This window comes from Eulemur rufifrons, chromosome 12 (assembly GCF_041146395.1).
Source record: "Eulemur rufifrons isolate Redbay chromosome 12, OSU_ERuf_1, whole genome shotgun sequence".
NCBI lineage: Eukaryota > Metazoa > Chordata > Mammalia > Primates > Lemuridae > Eulemur > Eulemur rufifrons.
The window spans coordinates 26,587,747-26,607,638 of NC_090994.1; the positions used below are offsets into that span (position 1 = coordinate 26,587,747).

The window sequence follows — 19,892 nt, forward strand, 5'->3', positions numbered from 1 at the left end:
GTGGTCCGAGTTACAATTGCATTTCTGGTAGGACTGGCATCTTGGCAACACAGGACCCTGCTATGCTGGGGGAGACAAGCTCCTCAAAGCTCACCGCCCTTAGTCTGTTTCCAGCTCCGCTCTGCGTGGGACAAAACAGAAGAGCTCGAGGTGAGCCACGGCCACTTAGTGAAGCGTCTAGAAAACAATGAAAGCAAATAGAAGCGCACTCTCCTCCGAGCAGTAAGGTACCTGCTGGGGACAGCAACTGGCTGGTGACTGGAGAGCATTGTCCCTGACCTTTTCTTGTCCTGTCTGGAGCGCTACTTCCTCTCCCGCCTTCAGATAGAAGACCCCGCAGCAGGCACTGGGCTCCTAGGCGCTCTGTGGCACCGGTCACCGGAGTGCGCCCCAGCCGCCACCAGACGCCCCTGTCTGCAGACCCCGGGCCCACCTGGGGCCCACACTCAGACCCCGCAGGGTACTTACTCCACTCCACGGGCACACTGGGCCTCCAGGGGGGCTGCCTCTGATGGCACCGCAGCATTGACTGCCGCTGCAAATGGTGATCACCGTAGAGATGAAGGTGGGACTTGAGTTTTCTTGTCATGTGTCTTGCTGATGATTAAGGGGAAATGTGCCAGTGTTGGGATTTCCTTTCGTGGCAGAATCTGTAATTGGAGCAACTGCAGTAGTGTCTCTTAGTCTGTGCTTTTCCTCCACAAACACTGTGGAACCACAAGCCATTACCGAGAAGAACTCTTTCACTGGAAACGAGGGGGTGGTCCAGAAGTCAAAGTCACCTTACCAAGACTAGGCGGGGCGCGGTGGCTCGTGCCTGTAATCCTAGCACTCGAGGGGGGTGGATATCTCGAGATCAGGAGTTCGAGATCAGCCTGAGCAAGAGTGAGAACCCATCTCTACTAAAAATAGAAAGAAATTAGGTGGACAACTAAAAATATACAGAGAAAGAATGAGCTGGGCATCCAGCGCGTGCCTGTAGTCCCAGCTACTCGGGAGGCTGAGGCAGGAGGATCGCTTGAGCCCAGGAGTCTGAGGTTGCTGTGAGGCTGATGCCACAGCATTCTAGCCCGGGCAACAGAGTGAGATTCTATCAAAAAAAAAAAAAAAAAAAAAAGACTCTTTACAGGCAACAAATGAAGCTTTTCTAAGGGCCTTTTGCATCAGTTCAGCCATAAGAAAAAGTTTTTCCAGGGTAATTAGGCAATAGCTTCACTGAAAATGATACTTTTTCATTGGCATGATTTAATTGTTATATTTGGAATTGAAGTTGTTAACTTCTTTAAAGAAGTTGATTTTCCTAATTCACAGAAAAAATTAAAAAATGAAATGTTGAAAAACTTTAGCAATGTGCTTTTAATTTTTTTCCTGCTGAAAAATAAATCTTTCACTGATTTCATAGTAATGGTTCTGTATATATTTGGGTCATCTTTTTATGATTGTTTAAGCATATGAAATCAATTCATTTTTCCTTCCCTGTTAAAAAAAAAAACGAGGTATATTCGCAGACTCAATGCACTTAGAGTGAAAAGTAAACTGAAGAAGTAGGAGATAGTAGACACAAGGATGTCAAGGACAAAGGTAGGTAAAGCTAGAAGGTGATTTTTAAATTTATTTCATGGAATAAAACTTTTCTTGTGGAGGTAGCTACTGGGAATTTGTTGCTGGCTTTTCTTTTCTTTTTCTTTTTTTTTTTTTTTTGAGACAGAGTCTGGCTCTGTCACCCGGGCTAGAGTGCTGTGGCATCAGCCTGACTCGCAGCAACCTCAAACTCCTGGGCTGAAGTGATCCTCCTGCCTCAGCCTCCAGAGTAGCTGGTACTACAGGCATGCGCCAGCATGCCTAAATTTTCTATATATATTTTTAGTTGGCCAGATAATTTCTTCCTATTTTTAGTAGAGACAGGTTCTCGCTCTTGCTCAGGCTGGTCTCGAACTCCTGACCTCAAGTGATCCTCGCGCATTGGCCTCCCAGAGTGTTGGGATTACAGGCATGAGCCACTGCGCCCAGCCTGTTGCTGGCTTTTTTCATCCCCGTAACCCAGAGTTACTCGGCCTCAGCACGGCCATCGTCCTGAGCCGGGTCATTCTGGACTGCTGGGAGAGCTGCCCTGTGCACCGTGCATGTGGCGCGGACCCCTGGACTCTGCCCCAGATGCCGGAGACCCCACCCCAGTCATGACAGACAAAAATGTCTCCAGACACTGTCCATGTCCACAGAGGGGAGCAAAAGCAACCCTGCTGAGAACCGTTACTCAGCCAGAATTAGAAGGTTGGGAGAGGAGATGGTTGAAAACCTGGAGCGGGATCGCAGTTGTCTGTTTCCTGCAACTTACTTTCATTTTCAGAAATGAAATGTCATTTAGGACCTAGACCAACCCACTCAGAAGACACCGCAAGTGGATGACACAAATACACAGCATTCATCAAGTGCAGTTCAGGATGGCAATGAGATGTTTTCCATGACGTTTTTAAGTTCCTATTTTAGGTCAAGATGTGAACTAAACAGTAAAAAGCTACCGTTAATATTTTTGTAAATTATGATTTAGCAAATCTGGATTGCTGGTTGTACAGTGCTGAGCCCCGGGGGAATAGCAGATGAATGCCCACCTTTAGGAGGCAGCGGTCTTCAGGGAGAGACTGGCCACGTGCAGGGACAGCCACAGCAGATGGCCGCAGGGTTAGGAAGTGCCAGCCAGTTGCAAATTCTCAAACTGGGCAAAAGCGTCTGTTGTGTGTCTCTACAGTCTGCTGAGCCACATGTGGCCCACATGTCCATATGCCAGTCTGGGGACGGTGGCAGGGGGACGGAGCTGATGGCTGCTGGCCTGCCTGACTCCCTGCACCTGCAGCACATTCGGGGAGGACCTGATTCCCCGGTGTGGAGGGTGCTTGGGGATCTAGAGGCTTCCGGCTTTGTAGTCAGGGGCTCTGCCCTCGTGCCCAAGAGCCTCCAGGGCTAGATTCCCACGTCGCTCCCGGTCACTATAGGGCTAGACACCCCAAACCCCGCTCTGTACATGCTGTCACACCCTTGGTGCCACTGCCTGTCCACTTGCTGTGCCTCTCTGCGTGCGGCCAGCTCCCCAGGACGCCCCGGCTTGCGCCTCTTCCCTCTGCCCAAACAGCCCGGACCCCCACTCACGTGATGGCTCCCACCTGGTCCCCAGGTGCACTGAATGCTAAGCAGGTCCTGCGTGTGGTGGCCCTGCCTGTGGCTGGTTACCTCCCTGCCCCGCTGCCCATCCCCAGGGCTGGCAGAGAAACAAGACCACCACAGGCTTGGCGACGGAGCTCCAAACTGGAAGTATCTGAAGCTTCGTGCTGACACTGTAGATCCCAAGAGCTTCCCGTGCTGCCTTTAGACGTGGGGGCAGCCGTCTGTGTCTACCCTTCACCTCCAGCCTGCTGGGCCCACCACGGCCATGGGCACCCAGGGGTCCCACTGCGCTCTTACCTTCTGGAGACGGCACCCACGTCTGACTCTCTGTGGCTTTGCACAAATCCTGCACCCCGCCCCCAGCTCAGATGTGCTGAGCTTCCCCTGCTTGAGCATCTCTCGTGCTGGGTCCCCATCACCAGCGTGCTGGCCCCAGCTGTGTCTGCGCTACTGCTCTGGCCTGCCTGGGGGCCCTGGCTTGCATTTTCTCAGCCCGCCTCAGCAAGGCTGGCATTTGGTGGCTACTAAAAGCAGCATTTCTTCACCACCACCGTTTTGCTAAATGTGATTTTAAGACAGTGTGGCTTAATCGTCCCATATCAAAAACCTGACATCCACAATCTTTTAAGACTCTAGGTCTAATTTGGTTCAGATGCCATAGAAGAACAAAATTGTTTTTCCCTCCTCTCATGGGCCATTGGGCAGTGTGAGGGATGATGTAAAGAGAAAAACGCTGGCTGGCTTTGGTGCCACCAAATGTAAAAAAGATCAGACGCAGAAAAAATTGCCCTAAAGTACCAAGATTGAGCACACCTGAGATTTAGCAAAGTCAAACATGGCAGAATGCAGGTGTCAATACATTACAGCAGCAGGGCAAGTTTGAAAACAAAATTTGTGGTGAAATCTGAGTTAGATCTGCTAAATTTCATCTCAGAAAAGGTAGTTGCTTCAAGCACAAACAACTGAAGAAGCTGAGTCAGGGGAAAATACAATTGCCAAAAAAGGTTTTTAATACCCAGGAATCTCTTCTGTTAGAACCCGATTTCTTTTCTGTATTGTAAAGTTAAAAATAATTTAATACTTTTGTTTTTGCCCTAAATACCTAGTTGTGTGTGTGTGTGTGTATGTGATTCATGATTTCATCAAGGATGACTTTGCAAATTTTCTGGAAGGTGGCCTCTCTGGAGTTTATTATAATTCACTAAATATTGATCAAGTACTTAATCAAGCACTAGGGACCTAACAGGCCTCTTACAGTGGGGAATGCAGACAATAAACCTGTAAATATTAAGAGAATAAGATTTTGGATGATGAAAGTGCTATGATAAAAGCTGAAAGCAGGTGGTGGATGGAGAGTGAGCCAGACTGCGTGTGGTCAGGAGTGTGAGGTTTTAAACTAAAACCTAAGGATGAAAAAGTCCTGGCCATTTGAATGTCTAGAGCAGCATTGTCCAATAGAAACATAATATGGGCTGGGTGCGGTGGCTCACGCCTGTCATACTAGCACTCTGGGAGGCTGAGGCAGGAGGATGGCTCGAGGTCAGGAGTTTGAGACCAGCCTGAGCAAGAGCGAGACCCCGTCTCTACTAAAAATAGAAATTATCTGGTCAACTAAAAATATATGAAAAAATTAGCCGGGCATGGTGGTGCATGCCTGTAGTCTCAGCTACTCAGGAGGCTGGGGTAGTAGGATTGCTTAAGCCCAGGAGTCTGTGGTTGCTGTGAGCTAGGCTGACGCCATGGCACTGTAGCCCAGGCAACAGTGCGAGACTGTGTCTCAAAAAAAAAAAAAAAAATTCAGCTTATGAAACATCAAAACAGCTGTGCCATGAGGCAGTGAGTGCTTCTCTGACACCCTATTTAAAATTTCCAATCCCAGGCCAGGCACAGTGGCTCGCACCTATAACCCTAGCACGTTGGGAGGCTGAGGCAGGAGGATCACTTGATGATAGGGAACTGAGTGTGGGACTCCGGGAAGAGATTTGGTAAGAGGTGTAGATTTAGGAGTCATCAAGAAAGATGTAATTTTCAAGTCTTGGGACTATAATTGCGTAGGGGGAGGGTGTAATTAATGAGAGGGCACAGGCAGAGCCTAGAACAATCTAACAGGGTTAGGAAGACGAAGAGGGGCCAGCAGTGGCTACTGAGGAGGATCAGCTACTAAGAGATGACAAAGGGCAGTAGACAGACTATAAAGATACACAGCCCAGGTCGGCTTATACAGCCAAGGTTTTCCTCCTCTCCCGCCCACTCTGCCCCCACCAGCAAGCTCCCCACCCAGATCCTCATCCACGTGGCACCATCACCCTCGCTGCCACCCTGAGCGGAAGCCTCAGTGTTCCTCTGACCCCTCCTCTCCCTCACGCCCCCACACTCATCTCCAGCACAGCCCCAGCGACTCCACTGAAGGAAGATCTCACAAGTCCATCCCTTTCCATCGCCGTCGCCTGCCCCTCTGGACAGGCCATCGTCCTTGGCAACCCACCCTTCCTGGTCTCCTTCACACTTCCAACCCGTTAGACTAAACTCCTGACCTCCTCTACGTCTGTGTCCATATTTGATCTTTGCAGTAACCCACCGAGGTTGGCACTCTTACACCTCCGTGTTCTGAGTGAGGAAACCGGAGCACGGAAAAATCAGGCAACTTGTCTGAAGAGACACAGCTGCTAAATAGAGGCTCCTCGAGTAATAGGATTCTGGCCGAGGCCCGAGCCATGTCTGTCTTGCTCGGCACGAGGGGCCCAGTGCTCAGAGCGCTGTCAGCTTGTGTGGCTTCTTCATTGTGGCTACTAACATACTCTGAGTCACGTGTTTCCCCAAGTGTTTTTTTTCACGAACCACCAGTTTCTAGGAATGTCAGTGAGGTCTCTAAGTAAAGAGCTCTGTAAACAAATAGCTTTTGTTGACACCCCCTGAAAGAGTTGATGGGTTTGCTTGTTGAGGGGCAGTTAAACATGAATGTCACTGGGATTCCTAGCAAGAGGGACATGGCCTGGGAACCATTTCCCAAACTGTGTGATCATGAGATCATGAGATCATGAGACTGTAAACATGAGATCATGTTTCTTCGCGGAGCCTCCTGGGCTCTGCAGAACACATATTAGGAAATGCTCTTCTAAAAAAACAAAACAAAACAAAACAAAACAAAAACAAAAAAAAAACAAAGGCCAGGCGCGGTGGCTCAAGCCTTTAATCCTAGCACTCTGGGAGGCCGAGGTGGGAGAATCCTTTGACCTCAGGAGTTCGAGACCAGCCTGAACGAGGCCCCATCTTAAAAAAAAAAAAAAAGGAAATGCTCTTTTAGCCTCGAGGTCAGACACAACATGTGTGCTCCTAGCCTCAGTCCCTGCGTGCCTCAGTCCCCCCTCAGTCCCTCAGTCCCCACACGTGCCTCCAGATGCACCCCCGCATCCCTCCCTATCCTCACGCTCTTCAATATCTTGAGTCCTCAGTGCAGAGGGCAAGATTCCATTCTTCTCCCACTACAGAAAGCCCTGGAAGTTGCTGATCTGGTCGTGCGAGGCTCGTCTCTGCTTGAGAGGACCAACCCAGGAGGGTCTGCAGATGTCTTCAGGTGTGTGCCCACCGTGTTTCAAGACCACCAGAAAAACTATAGCTTAATTCATTGACCCACTCATGCCTTATGCTCTTCTTCATCAAGATTTCCTTCTTCCACCATTTTCTTTTCTTTCAGAGCCCTAGACTCTACCCTGTCAGAGGCCAGTTATCAAAATATATGAAGATAGTAGCGGAAGGACTGGTCCTCAATCTTTAATAAGTGAGAATAATATGGTTATGTTATGGATTTGATCATAACCTTCAGAAGGTTTTTGGCCATTAACATGTGGATGAGGGCAGGGGGCAGGGTGAAGAATATGAACAGTTTCCACGGTCTACTGCCTGCTAAAGCTCAGTTTTATTTGTCAATATAGAGGGGAAGCTATAGCCCTTGAAAAGATTTCATAATGATAAAACAGACTGAGAAATAGAAGGATAATTCTGCAATATTGTTTAAAAATACTATCTCAGTTAACATCGCACTTCATAGTAAAACAGCAAATAGAAGCATTTCTCTTTACATCAGGAAGAAAAAAATGCCTAGAAACATCATACTTCAGCACTGTTGCGAAAGTATTAGACAACACAGTAAAACACAAAAGAGTAATAAGGTATGATATCAGAAAAGAGGCAACAAAAGTATTATTTGTACTCAATTGCAAAACTATAGATTTTAATGAATTCCTTAAAATACTAGTATATGTGGTCAGTGCACAGAAATCAGTAGCTTACTTGTATATCAAAACTGATCAGTTAGACTTAGAAAATCTAACTAAAGAGTAGTTAGGATCTTATAATATCAAAAACCAAACAGACAAAAAAGAAACAAACAAAATTCCCCCAAGAAACAAAACAATAGTAATAATCCTAAGAAATAGAAGAACCTACAGTAGGAAATCTATATAATTTGAGATATATAAGATATGTAAAACCATAGAAAGATATGAATATCATAAAGGTGTGACTTTCTCTCAAATATATAGATTTAATACATTTTTTATGAAATGCACTTTGAGATTTTTTTGGAGGGTAATCTCACAAAATTATTTTAATAGTCACCTGGTGTAGGGGCTGGGCCTAGAAGAAAGAATGGATGGGTGGAAAGAACGTGAGCAGGTGAATAGAGGGTCAGGTGAAGACACCTGCCCGAAGCTGCTTGTTTGCTGTGTGCAGAGGTCAGCTGAAAACAGCCGACCTGGATGGAACTTGTTAAACAAATTAGCAAACGGCCCTGACTCTTTGCACGTGTACTTGGAAATAAATACTGGGAGGAACCTAGCTGAGGAGGCCATTTTCTCCTTTAGATCCTGGTCTCTCCTCCTCTTTAAACACTGTTTCAAGTAATTATTCCTTCGCTACCAAGCTCAGGAGCAAAAAAGCAGCTGCAAGAATCTGGAAGTTAAAAAACCACAGCAACATTGCCACTAGACTAGATCATTTTGAGAAAAGACAGTGAGTGAGCTCCCACCAGGTATTACCAATGTTACAAAAGTGGGAAGACAGGTCCCTGTGGTGGGACCACCGAGCCTTGCTCAAAAGGGCACCCGGCTGCTCAGTTCTACCTTATTTTCCCATCGCATTCCCTGAGGATTCCCAGGGTGCGGATTCCATGCTGTCGAGACTTTGTTAACACTCTGTCAGACACTTGTCTGTAAATGTTGTCACCCTTGTGTGCATCCTGTCTGTTCCACACATTTTAGCCACTAATATGTTTTCTGCTCTCAGACTGTATGTTCTTTGAGAAGAAGCTTTGCACTCTATGGCCTGCCTGATACGCAGCAAGACCTCAGCAGGTGTTTGTGGAATAAAATAATTGTAACAGCTCCTGAATAGAGAGGTTAAATATGTACAGGGACATCACAGTCCATGTCGAGATCTGGGTGGTTTCTCTCTCTGTATAGCTCCCTCAAAACATCCAAAATAAGGCTCTGTGAGAAGTAGAATTATAGGAGATTTCCACTTCTTCATATTCTTTTGCATTTTCTACATTAAACACGTAACTTTAATAATAGGATATTTACAAATTCTAAGCCAAAGAATTAAATGTAAAACAAAAGGTAAGTAAAAACGATTACTCGAATGATAATTCTGAACTCGGAATGGGGTAAAAAATCTCTAAGATCACTGAAATCACAGACTGATGAATTTCCTAAAAATGTAAAACTTTACATCAAAACAATATAAACCCCAAATCAATTCCATGGACAGGGTAGGACTGCCTGGCAGAAGAAGCTGAGCCGTGGGCCGCACACACGGACACAGGGAAGTCAGATGAAGAGGAGCAAGGATCCACGCCCCAGGGCCACTGGTCAGTATCCAGAGTCACTGTCAAAAGAAAAGAGTGGGGGCAGAGGAACACACAACTGGGCACTGGAGCTCACGGCTACACTAAAACGACTGAGGTCATTAAGTGGGTATGTTTCTTTCGCCTGCCACTGGAACACGAGATTTAGTGTCTTCCCTGCAAACGGTCCGCCTAGCCACTTTAAAACCACCTCCCTTCCGGCGCTCTCCCCGCCCAATCCCACAGCCCCTCCTGCCACCTGCTCAGCGGCTTGCCTGCAAGCAACAGTGTCACTGTCCTGCACTGATTACCTATCCGGCAACCTGGTGACACACGTGATGTCGGTGCTCAGTATGTCTGGGTCCCTGTCCCCTGGTGGCACAATATCCTGTCTCTATCCCCAAATCCCAATCATTCTCTGTAAGGATGGCCATGCCACTACTTTCAATAGCTTGAAAGGTTGATATACAAAAGAAAGATTTGACTATTTCTGTGTTTTACCAATAACATAGAGATGGGCCAACAGAGGAATGAGCATTGGACAAATTTATGTTCAGCACAAGAAAGAAATTCCTAACAATTCTCACTGTGTTGGAGCAGACAAAGGAGAAGAGTCCAAGGGCTTGGAGTAGGACGTGGTTTCCAGCTGTCTTGGCATCAGGGTTGCCTTCCCATGGACACACGTCCAGAGCCACCCGTTCTTCCAGGGTCACCATGGCCCAGAACTACAAGTCCTGTTATTGATGCCATCTGCCCAGATAAGGGGAGAGTGTCCAGCCTACTGTGATCCTGAGCCTGAAGCCCTTTTGATAACACAGGCCAGACTTCATTCCCCTGTGAAGCGCTGGCCTGTGAGGGCACGGCCACTGGGCTTGAGCACGTCACAACAACATGCTGCTGCCCTGGCCACCCCCTTCATCCACTAATATTAACTTTAAATGCTACAGTGATTTTAAAAATTAAATCCACTGCAAAAGGACAAGATTTACACTTTAAGAGGCACTCCAAGCCCCCTTAGGTAATGGCAAGACTTGCCGTAAAGTATATTAAGTCACCCCAAGGTGACTTTGGGTGGACCCATGCTCACTGTTCACTAGTCACCAAGCGCAGCACTTGGCCAACACAAATCTGCGAATGAACACATGCATGAAGTGCATTTCAGAGGCAGTCTCCTTGAGGGGACAATTTTGGGGCAGGTATAACTTTACAGTTCCCTGGTCTAACTGCCACTTATCCAAAGAGCACTCCCTCACTCTTCACCAAAGCACATGTCCAGACAAAAGCAAATAAAGCCATCTGCATCCCTTCAGGATTGTTCATTTTGTGCAAGTTGAAATTTGCTACCAGGGATGACGAGGCACAAAATTTAACGGGAGGGGGGAATCCAAAAAATTCAGTAATCAGATAATATTTTAATGCAATTGCTTGAAAAATCAAGGTGCAAAAAAATCCATGGTGAACAAAATAGCCGAATTTTAGATAAAGGCGGTGTGCCTGTGGAGCCGTTTAGGGCCTGAGGCAAAAAAAAAAAAAAAAAAAAATACTTATTTCGATATTTTGTTCTTGGATCTTTTTTCATTACTTTTGACTTTTTAAAACAGTGACACGACAATATTACTTATCTTGATTGCCGAGGTTTGTGGCAACCCCTTAAGTTTTGCATCCGTGGCAGATAAATGCCTCACTGACCTCACCTAGCCTCTAGGCCCTGCTAACGGTATTTCTGCAAGACGGTCAAAGGACAAGCTGCGTCCCACACTACCAGGCCCCACGCGGCGGTGGCCACAGCCCCGCAAGGAAGGCGGGTCAGGCCCCCTCCGGCCACTGAGGGTGGCAGGCTGTGGCCCACACTGGTCCCCAAAGGGGCCAGTTTGTCCTCTGCCTGCAGGGGCAGCACCCCCCAATATTTTCGCATGTTGGCTTTGCAGAGCCGGCGGTCCAGACCAGAACAGGAAAATCTTCAAAGGTGCCCGCCCAGCCTGCCGCGCAAACTCTCTTCTCCCGCCAAACATGCAAAATCCAAATAGGCGGCCGCCTTCCCACGCTTTGGCGCCCACACGCCGGGCCAATCACGGTGTCGCCCTGTTCGTGATGACCAATACGAGCGTGTCTCGTCAGGCTGTGGGCGGGCCACCGGCAGCCATTACCCGAAGGGCGCTGCGGCAGCGTTTCCAGAGCCATTAGCCCTGAGGCGGCTGTGGAGAGCAGGCCTCTGGCGTGTGGCGGCCCCGGCGCAGTGCGCAGGGGCGACGGGAGTGGACGCGGGACGGTAAGCTGGGCAGCGAGGCGGGCAGGGCGCGGCCGCTGGGCTTGAGCAGGTCGGGGACAGTGAACCCGTGTGTGGCCGGGTAACGCGCCAAGGCCTGTCCGGCCTAGGCACACGGACGCCAAAGGGCGGTGGGGACGAGGCCCCCGAGGTGCGGGATGGGCCGGGCGCCCCGGTTCTCAGACCTTCCCGCGCCTTCCGAGAGGGCTCTTCCAGCTCGGCCTGGGGGCGCCCAGCGACCTGCACCCCAAAAGCTTGTCTGGTTACGACCGAGACTTGTCTTTCCGAGGCAGTTACGAGGTATATTTTACTCATTTCAGTGATTTTTTTGTTTTTAGTAACTTTATCAACTGGTGCAACCATCACATAAAACCATAAATCAGTGTTAGAGCATTTATATCCCCCAAATAAGATCCCTCTTGCCCATTTATAGTTAATTTCTCCACCACCCCCTGCTCCTCCGTCCCAGGGAGCCACTAATCTACTTTCTCTATAAATTTGCTTTTTCTGGACATTTTATTTAAATGGAATAATACAGTATGTAACCTCTTTTGTCTGGCTTCTTTCATTCAACATAATGTTTTTGGGATTAATCCTGGAGGTAATGTTTCGGTAGTTTGTTCCTTTTTATTGCTGAAAAACACTCCACTGTATGGATATATCATGTCATTGGTTTTGACTTCCTCCCATGGGGTAGTAAGATTCAGTGTGTTTTTACCTGGGCAAATTCACTGAGGTGATTTTTGGTGGATATGGGCAGTCTAGGCAAGACCTTTCAGGGAAATGGAAGATTTAGGGAGGGGAAGGGGAGCAGGAAGCAGGGTTTCTGTCCAGCCAGGCTTTCCAGAACTGTTGACAGGTACAGTTGCATTTGAGTAATAGGTGGAAAGTGGGCAGGTTGACTTCTGCTGCCTAACAAGTTGTATATGTTTTTTTCTTCCCACAAATCTGAAATTTCTTTTTGTTATTGGTAGAAAGAAAATAAGAAATAGCAAGAACATAAAAAGCAAGTGACAAAGTTTATGTGCCCATGAATATATGTGGCTTAAAATATTTATTTATTTATTTATTTTTTTTTGAGATGGTGTCTTGCTCTGTCACCCAGGCTGGTGTGCAGTGGTGTGATCATAGCTCACTGCAGCTCAAGGAATCCTCCTGCTTCAGTATCTTGAGTAGTTGTGAGGGTAGGCACACACCACTATGCCTGGCTTGTGGTTTCAACTATTAAGAGAGATTCTAAGTCAAAACAAAAATCCCATCCTATATTGTTCATGAGACACATTTAAAACAGAAAAGAAAGGTTTAAAATAAAAGGGTCGGCAAGTTAAGAAACAAACGAACTTAAAAAAAATGAACTTAATGTTTAATCTTAAGTATTAATATAGTTGAATTGATGCAAAAACCATTATAAGATAAAGGGGGCCATTTAAAGGTGATAGAGTATTAGACAATGAATACATTATACAATGAAGACATCAGCCATGAACCCTAATGGAACAAACAGTGTACTTTCTATTCATACATTAAATGTTGGAATTAAGGAAAGGTTGCTAGAAATTGGACATGATAATGGTTCTCTCTCTTTCCCAGTAAATATCTATAGGATTTTTCATCCAATTCTAAATGTTTCCCAAAAAAGTGAGTCTAAAAAATTTAATTTGGGGGAGAGAATATAAAATAAATAAAACAAAAAAGGAAGAAGCCTAACCTACCAGATACAAAAATATCCTATGATGCTATAATAATTAAAGCAGCATAATGCTATTACACAAAAGATAATTAATGAAACAGAATAAATAGAAGTAGACTCTTAGAAAATTATGAAACAGAAACAGATTGCAGGATATGATAAAGATGCTGTTTCAACTCAGAAGGAAAACAATGGATTCCTTAGCAAATGGTGTTAGGAAAATTAACCATCCATTTTGGAAGGAAATGAAGTTAGATTCCTACCTATGCTAGAGAGAAAAATAAATTCTACATAATGTAGAAAGCCTAAGTGTTAGACATACAGAAACACATAGAATTAGAATAAATTATAGGAGAATTTTCTTATAATTATTTGGTAGGGAAGGCCAGACACAAAACCCAGAAGTCAAAAGAAAAGACCAAATCATTTAACTAAATAATCTCAAAGACTTTGGTACAACAAAGTGCTATAAAAAGTTTAAGCCAGGTGCCATGGCACATGCCAGTAGCCTTATCTGAGGCAAGAAGATAGCTTAAGCCGAAGAGTTGAAGTCCAACCTGAGCAAAATGGCAAGACCTTGTCTCTTAGAAAAAAAAATTCAAAGATGATAATAAACCTGGAAAATTCACTTATACATTTTTGAAAACAAGAATTAGTATTTAGAATGTGTAAAGAACTCCTAAGATCTCTTATCTCCAACCCCATATTTATAAGAGCTTACTGGACATTTACATCTGGGTGTTCTATCACTAACCTCAAAGTTCTCTTGTCTGGAATTGAACTCATTATCTTCCCCCTCCTCCTCACTTTTCATCTTTACCCTCTAAATCTGTTCTTCATAAAGTCTCTGTCTCTTCAGCAACGAGTATTCCCATTGAACTGTAGTACCAAATTGTAAACCCTAGCATTATTTTAGAATGATCAAGCAGGTAGTGGCCAGTTGGTGAGTCATGAAAGCAGTTTAGCTGATTGTGATCAGGTGTTTTAATGAAATGAAATAAAATAGAAAATAATAGAACACATTGGAAATGGAGTAATTACTGTTTTGTAAAATTTTCCTTTTACTTATATCCACATATATTCTCAAATGTATGTACTGGATCATGATATAAAATGTGTTTCGAATTGTGATCTTAGTAAAAAAAATATTTAAAAACTACTGATATCTCTCTTCCTCTCACTGCCAATTCAAATCAGCCACCAAGACTTGGTCAGCTGTGGAACTTTTATACCAGTCTGTTTTTCAGTCTCACTTCTGCACTCTTTTGCTCTACCTGCCTTTACTCTTCTCCTTCAAGCCTTCGTTCTTACTGTTGCTAGTATCCCAATTCCAGTCACATGATTACCCAGTTAAGGAGCTGTCAGTGGGCTTTCATTGCCTTAGAGTAAGAGCCCCTACTCCTTAGCACACCAGAAAAGGCTTCTTTCAGTTCACAGGTCTTGTCACTCCCATCGAGCTCTGTCACTCCAGACAAGCTAACTTAGAATTTCCTTTCACACAGCTAACTGTACTTGCTGTTGGATCTGCCTAAAAGGATTTTGTCTGTTTTGTTTCAAAACACTTTTTAAATAGAAAGTTTCTCTAAAATCTACTTCTTTCTTCTCAAGCATTTACCTGCTCTGTCAGCACAACTGTGTCAGCACTTTTATCTTTAGTACGTTTTTGTGTGCTTATTTGTGACTCTGAGGAAATCCGTAAGCATTTGAGGGCAGCGCTCCTGTTTTCTTTTCCTTTGTTTTTACAATGCCTAGGGCTGGCACTAGGAACACTCAAAGATTTACTAAATAATTTCATAAGAAAAAGTTTCTTATTAGACCTGCCTACAAACAAAGTGGCTGCCCTACAAATAGTCAACTCCTTGCCATTGAAACTTCAAGCAGAATCTTGGCTACTATCTTAGTCTTCTCAGGCAACCATAACAAAATACCATAGACTGAGTGGCTAAAACAACAGAAGTTCATTTTCTCATAGTTCTGGAGGCTGGAAGTCTGAGATCAGGGTGCCCCCATGGTCAGGTTCTGGTGAGAGATCTCTTCCTGGCCTGTAGATGGCTGCTTTCTTGCTGTGTCCTCACATAAGAGAGGTGAAGAAAGCTCTCCTCTGTCCCTTATAAGGGTGCTAATCATCTAAACATAATTACCTCCCAAAGTCCCCAGCTCCAAATACCATCACGTTGTGGATTAGGGCTTCAGTATGTGAATTTGGGAATGGGGAGGGGAGACACAGTTCAGTCTGTAACAGCTACTAGAAGGGATATTTGTTATTTGTGTACTGGGGAAAGCTTGGCCCAGATTGTATCTAAGATTTTTTTAGTGTTTAAATGATACAATGTTGCTGCTGTTAACATATCCCTTTTGTTAAATCAGATAAACCTTCTAAAACTAACAAAGAAAATTTGTTATCTTCCAATTGTTGTAATGAAGTCAAACTGGCTTTTTGTGATGATGACTAGGATTCCTTGGCACTAGAACAAAGAGCTAATGACAAAGAAATCGGCAACATTGACAAAATAGATTTATTGGAGCCATCTTTTTCAGTGAGTTAAGGTACTAACAGAGAGAGTACTCAGTCTCAGTCAAGTGAGTTTGAAGACAGTACTGACTATGCTTCCTTAAATGAAACATACTCTATTCATTATTCAGAGTCAAAACTAAAGCATGAAAGTCTTATTCTTTTAAGTTCACAATTAGATCCTGAAATGAAGAAAAGAAAGAAGGTGTTTTTTGATATTTTGGAACATCAAGGTAATAAGACTGTTGACTTGGAAAGAATGTACAAGATTTCAGATGTTGAATATAAAGAAACTGCTGAAGATATGCAAAAGCATGATACAGATGAAGACTCACAGCAGGAATATCACAGTGCAGAAGAACAAGAATATATAAGTAACCATTTATCTTTTGATCATACAAAACATTAAGTATATCTAATCTGGAAGTTGTTGAATTAAGAAATTCAGGTTATGAAGTTAAATATGCTAGCAATCTTAGAAGATAATCATGTCAAATTGGAAAGTGGTTCTATCTTTTCTTTAGAGTCACTTGATTTTTATGGAGAAGAAGATTCACCTCATGTCTCCAAATTTCAGAATTGTGTCATGTTAAGGGACTATTATGAAAAGTGTAAGGAACAAGAGAGTAATTTAATGTACCAGACAGTATTTGATGACAGTATACTAGCAAGCCGCTCCCTTGGAAACCAGGAATCTCAATCTAAGAGTGGTTTCTTGAACCTTCAAAAGACATTAAAAACTAAAATTTATACTGAAAAAATGAAATCTCTAATAACTGAAAGTACAGATTTTTGTGGAAATATAATTGTTGAGAACAAAATATTACAGCACCTTAAAAATTCTAGCACATTACCGCAAGACAGAGCTTTGGAGACATTACTACAACCCTGTATAGATTGTCAAACTTCCTGGACCTCTGTTTTTGATGATTCAGTAATTTCTGCCTGTGAATATTCACATTATAAAAGCCTACAAAACACCCCTGACCCAGCCTTAGATTTTTCTATTACCCTGCCAAGGGTTGCAGTCAGAGATATTCAGGCAATAGAAGAAGGTTGCCAGTAGCAGTGCCACAAATAAAACATGCCTTCACAATATGGAGGGAATAAATCCTAAATCAGTGACAGATGCAGCAAGTTGCACAGTCACGATTAATCAGACTGTGGATGTTAGCACTGATTTTAGGGCTTGTTTCACAACCAGCAGGGCAGCAGGTGCAAGATCTTCTGTAGCATCTGCATCAAGCAACACAGAGATTACAACGATGAATAAAAAATGGCCTGGCGAATGGCAAAGAGAGCAACAAAGAAGTGTGGCTTGTAATACAGAGTGGTCATAGGGTCAAGATTGTGTAGCTCCTCAGGCGGCTGTGATAAAAAGATCAGGAAAATCTCCCTCAGTTGACAGTTTAAAACCTAATGGAAATTTTCTAAATAAGGGAAAATCAATATGATTAATAACAAAATTTTGTTTGACTTTATAAAGAGATAGTATATGCTAACAAATGTTTTTGGTTCATTGATTATATTGAGGCTTTTGTGAGAAAATGCTAGATGAGGGGAAAGGGTATATAGATTATTACTAGCTCTATCCTCTCGTGGCTGCTATTGCCACAAAGTGCATTAGACGTTGAATTTTACATTTTATTAATACTAATTTGGAACTGCAGATAGACCATGTGTTATTTGTCATATATTTACAATTTAATTTAAAATCATATTTTCAGGATTCCCTGGAATTAAGAAAAACATCTGATATCACAGACTTAAAGAAACATCCTGAGAGGTACGTCAGATGTATGAGCTTGCAGATACATGTGGGGGGAAATCGAAATAGTATTTGTTTTCTGTGTAGAATATTTAACCGTACAGAATAATAGCTAAAAGGAACCTTAAGAAATCATCTGCTTCAGCCATTTGCCTTCAAACAAATAAATAAAACAATATAAAATATTAAAGTTCTTCTTTTATTGCGATTTCAGTCTCAATTTCATCAGAAACTCCTGGCATCTTAACTGTTCAACCCAAACTCATACTGATTTAATTGTCTGTTTTCTTTCATTTTATTCCCCTGTAGACAAAAACAAAGAATGTTTTTTGAAAATGTCATAAATTTGAAGAAGTAGTTACTTTCACTGGTGCATTTTAATCTTGATTTTAATTCATTATATAATTTGCTTTGCATTTATTAATATATCCTTATAATTCAGAGCACAATGAAGAACGAGCAAGTGGGAAGGTAGAGAAACAGGGAGGTGTCTAAGAAGCCAAATTAGTTATAATGTTCTGAGGTCATTTACTTTTTCCTTCATTCATTCATTCTTCTAATTAGTTTATTCTGGCATCTCAACTCCAGAAGCAGAAGTATTGAGAACAGCTGAAAGTGGGCTGGGCGCGGTGTCTAATGCCTGTAATCCTAGCACTCTGGGAGGCCTAGGCGGGAGGATCGCTTCAGGTCAGGAGTTCAAGACCAGCTTGAGCAAGAGTGAGACCCCGTCTCTACTAAAAAATAGAAAGAAATTAACCAGACAACTAAAAATATATAAAGAAAAAATTAGCTGGGCATGGTGGCACATGCCTGTAGTCCCAGCTACTCGAGAGGCTGAGGCAGGGGGATTGCTTGAGCCCAGGAATTTGAGGTTGCTATGAGCGAGGCTGATGCCACGGCACTCTAGCCCAGGCAACAGAGTGAGACTCTGTCAAAAAACAAAACAAAACAAAACAAACAAACAAACAAAAAACAGCTGAAAGTGGCAAATGGAAACAAGGGAAGACTTCCAATAACGTCAACACTGAAAAAGATGTAGTGACTTGGGGCTTTTCGATGGATATATTGTAATAGCACAGCAAAATATTGGCTTATGTTAAGGAAAATGTAAATTGTTTTCTGTTAAAAAGATAATATGTTTAAGAACCATTTCCATCCAAAATGCTTACAACTTAAAAAAATCTTGGCTGAAGTTTGATTTAGGTTGAAAAATACATTGATTCTGGATAAAATTATTACCTTAGATTGGAATCCTCTTTTGGTAAAAGAAAGTATGAATTTGAGAATTGTTTACTTCCTTGACTTCTAGAAAGAATATATTTAGTCATAATTCTTGATGTCCTTGTTTTCTGAAGCTGTTATGTGTTCCTACAGCCTCTCTATCCTGAGTAGAATCGATTTAAATTTGACAGGGAAATGCAAGAAATGCAAAATGTTTCTAGAGGCCTGTCATTGCTATTGAAAAATGTTTGGAATCTTAACCTAGTCCTTTTTTTTTATTTTAAAGGGAATTTCAACTTTTTAAAGAGATGGAGAATTTGCCATCAGTGTGCTGTCAGAAAATAATGCAGAGAGCCACGAAAGCAGAGCTGCAACTTTTTTTTTTTTTTTTTTTTTGAGACAGAGTCTCACTCTGTTGCCCAGGCTAGAGTGAGTGCCATGGCGTCAGCCTAGCTCACAGCAACCTCAAACTCCTGAGCTCAAGCGATCCTCCTGTCTCAGCCTCCCGAGTAGCTGGGACTACAGGCATGCACCACCATGCCCGGCTAATTTTTTCTATATATATTTTTTTAGCTGTCCATATAATTTCTTTTCTATTTTTAGTAGAGATGGGGTCTCGCTCTTGCTCAGGCTGGTCTCGAACTCCTGAGCTCAAACGATCCGCCCACCTCGGCCTCCCAGAGTGCTAGGATTACAGGCGTGAGCCACCGCGCCCGGCCTGAGCTGCAACTTTTAAATGTTCACTATCAGATGTGTCATCATCATTGTTGTGATATTTACAAATTGGAATGGAAAATAGGGAGGGATTAAATAGGTGTTTATTGATTTTAAATCTGTATTTTTTAAGAAATGTATCACTACCTTTAAGTTTATTCTGAAGGTTTTTTTTAATTTTCGTTTTTGAAGGGCAGAATGAGGGGTAGATTGTAACTGGGCTTGTTAGCTGGGCTAGGGGTAATGGACTTTTCCTAGAAAAAGTAATATGTTTGAACTTTATGTAAAGTCCAAGTAAGAATGAAGTCAGGGGGTTTTTGCATGACATTCTACCACATTCTCTCTGGTTTATCTGTTGAGAAATGTTTGTACTGCCCTTAGAAAAGCACATTAATTGTGGTTCACTTTCTTTTACTCAACATTTAAAAGAAAAAAATTTAAGATCTAGGAAGTTAGAACTAAGTGTGTAATATATTAATATTAGTGTTAAATGGATGACTTGGGATAAATAATTTTGTTTTGTGAACTTAAATTTTGAACAGAAATTTATCAAGTAATTCTGCTAAGAAGGAATTAGGATCGGCACTACTATCTCTTTTGGGAGATGTAAAAGATATGTGAGTTTGAAAGAAAAAATACACAAGGGCATACCCTGGAAGAGCTGCCCCTACTGTCAGTAGAATCAAAATTGTTATCTACCTTCTCTACGTTTCCTTCCAG

At 43.2% G+C, this 19,892-nt stretch overlaps 1 pseudogene; it reads left to right on the top strand.

The window, feature by feature from the left end:
• The window catches only part of LOC138393681 (RNA-binding protein 44-like), a 39,074-nt pseudogene extending 19,588 nt beyond the window's left edge, over positions 1 to 19,486 (top strand).
• Positions 19,487 to 19,892: the final 406 nt, after the last annotated feature.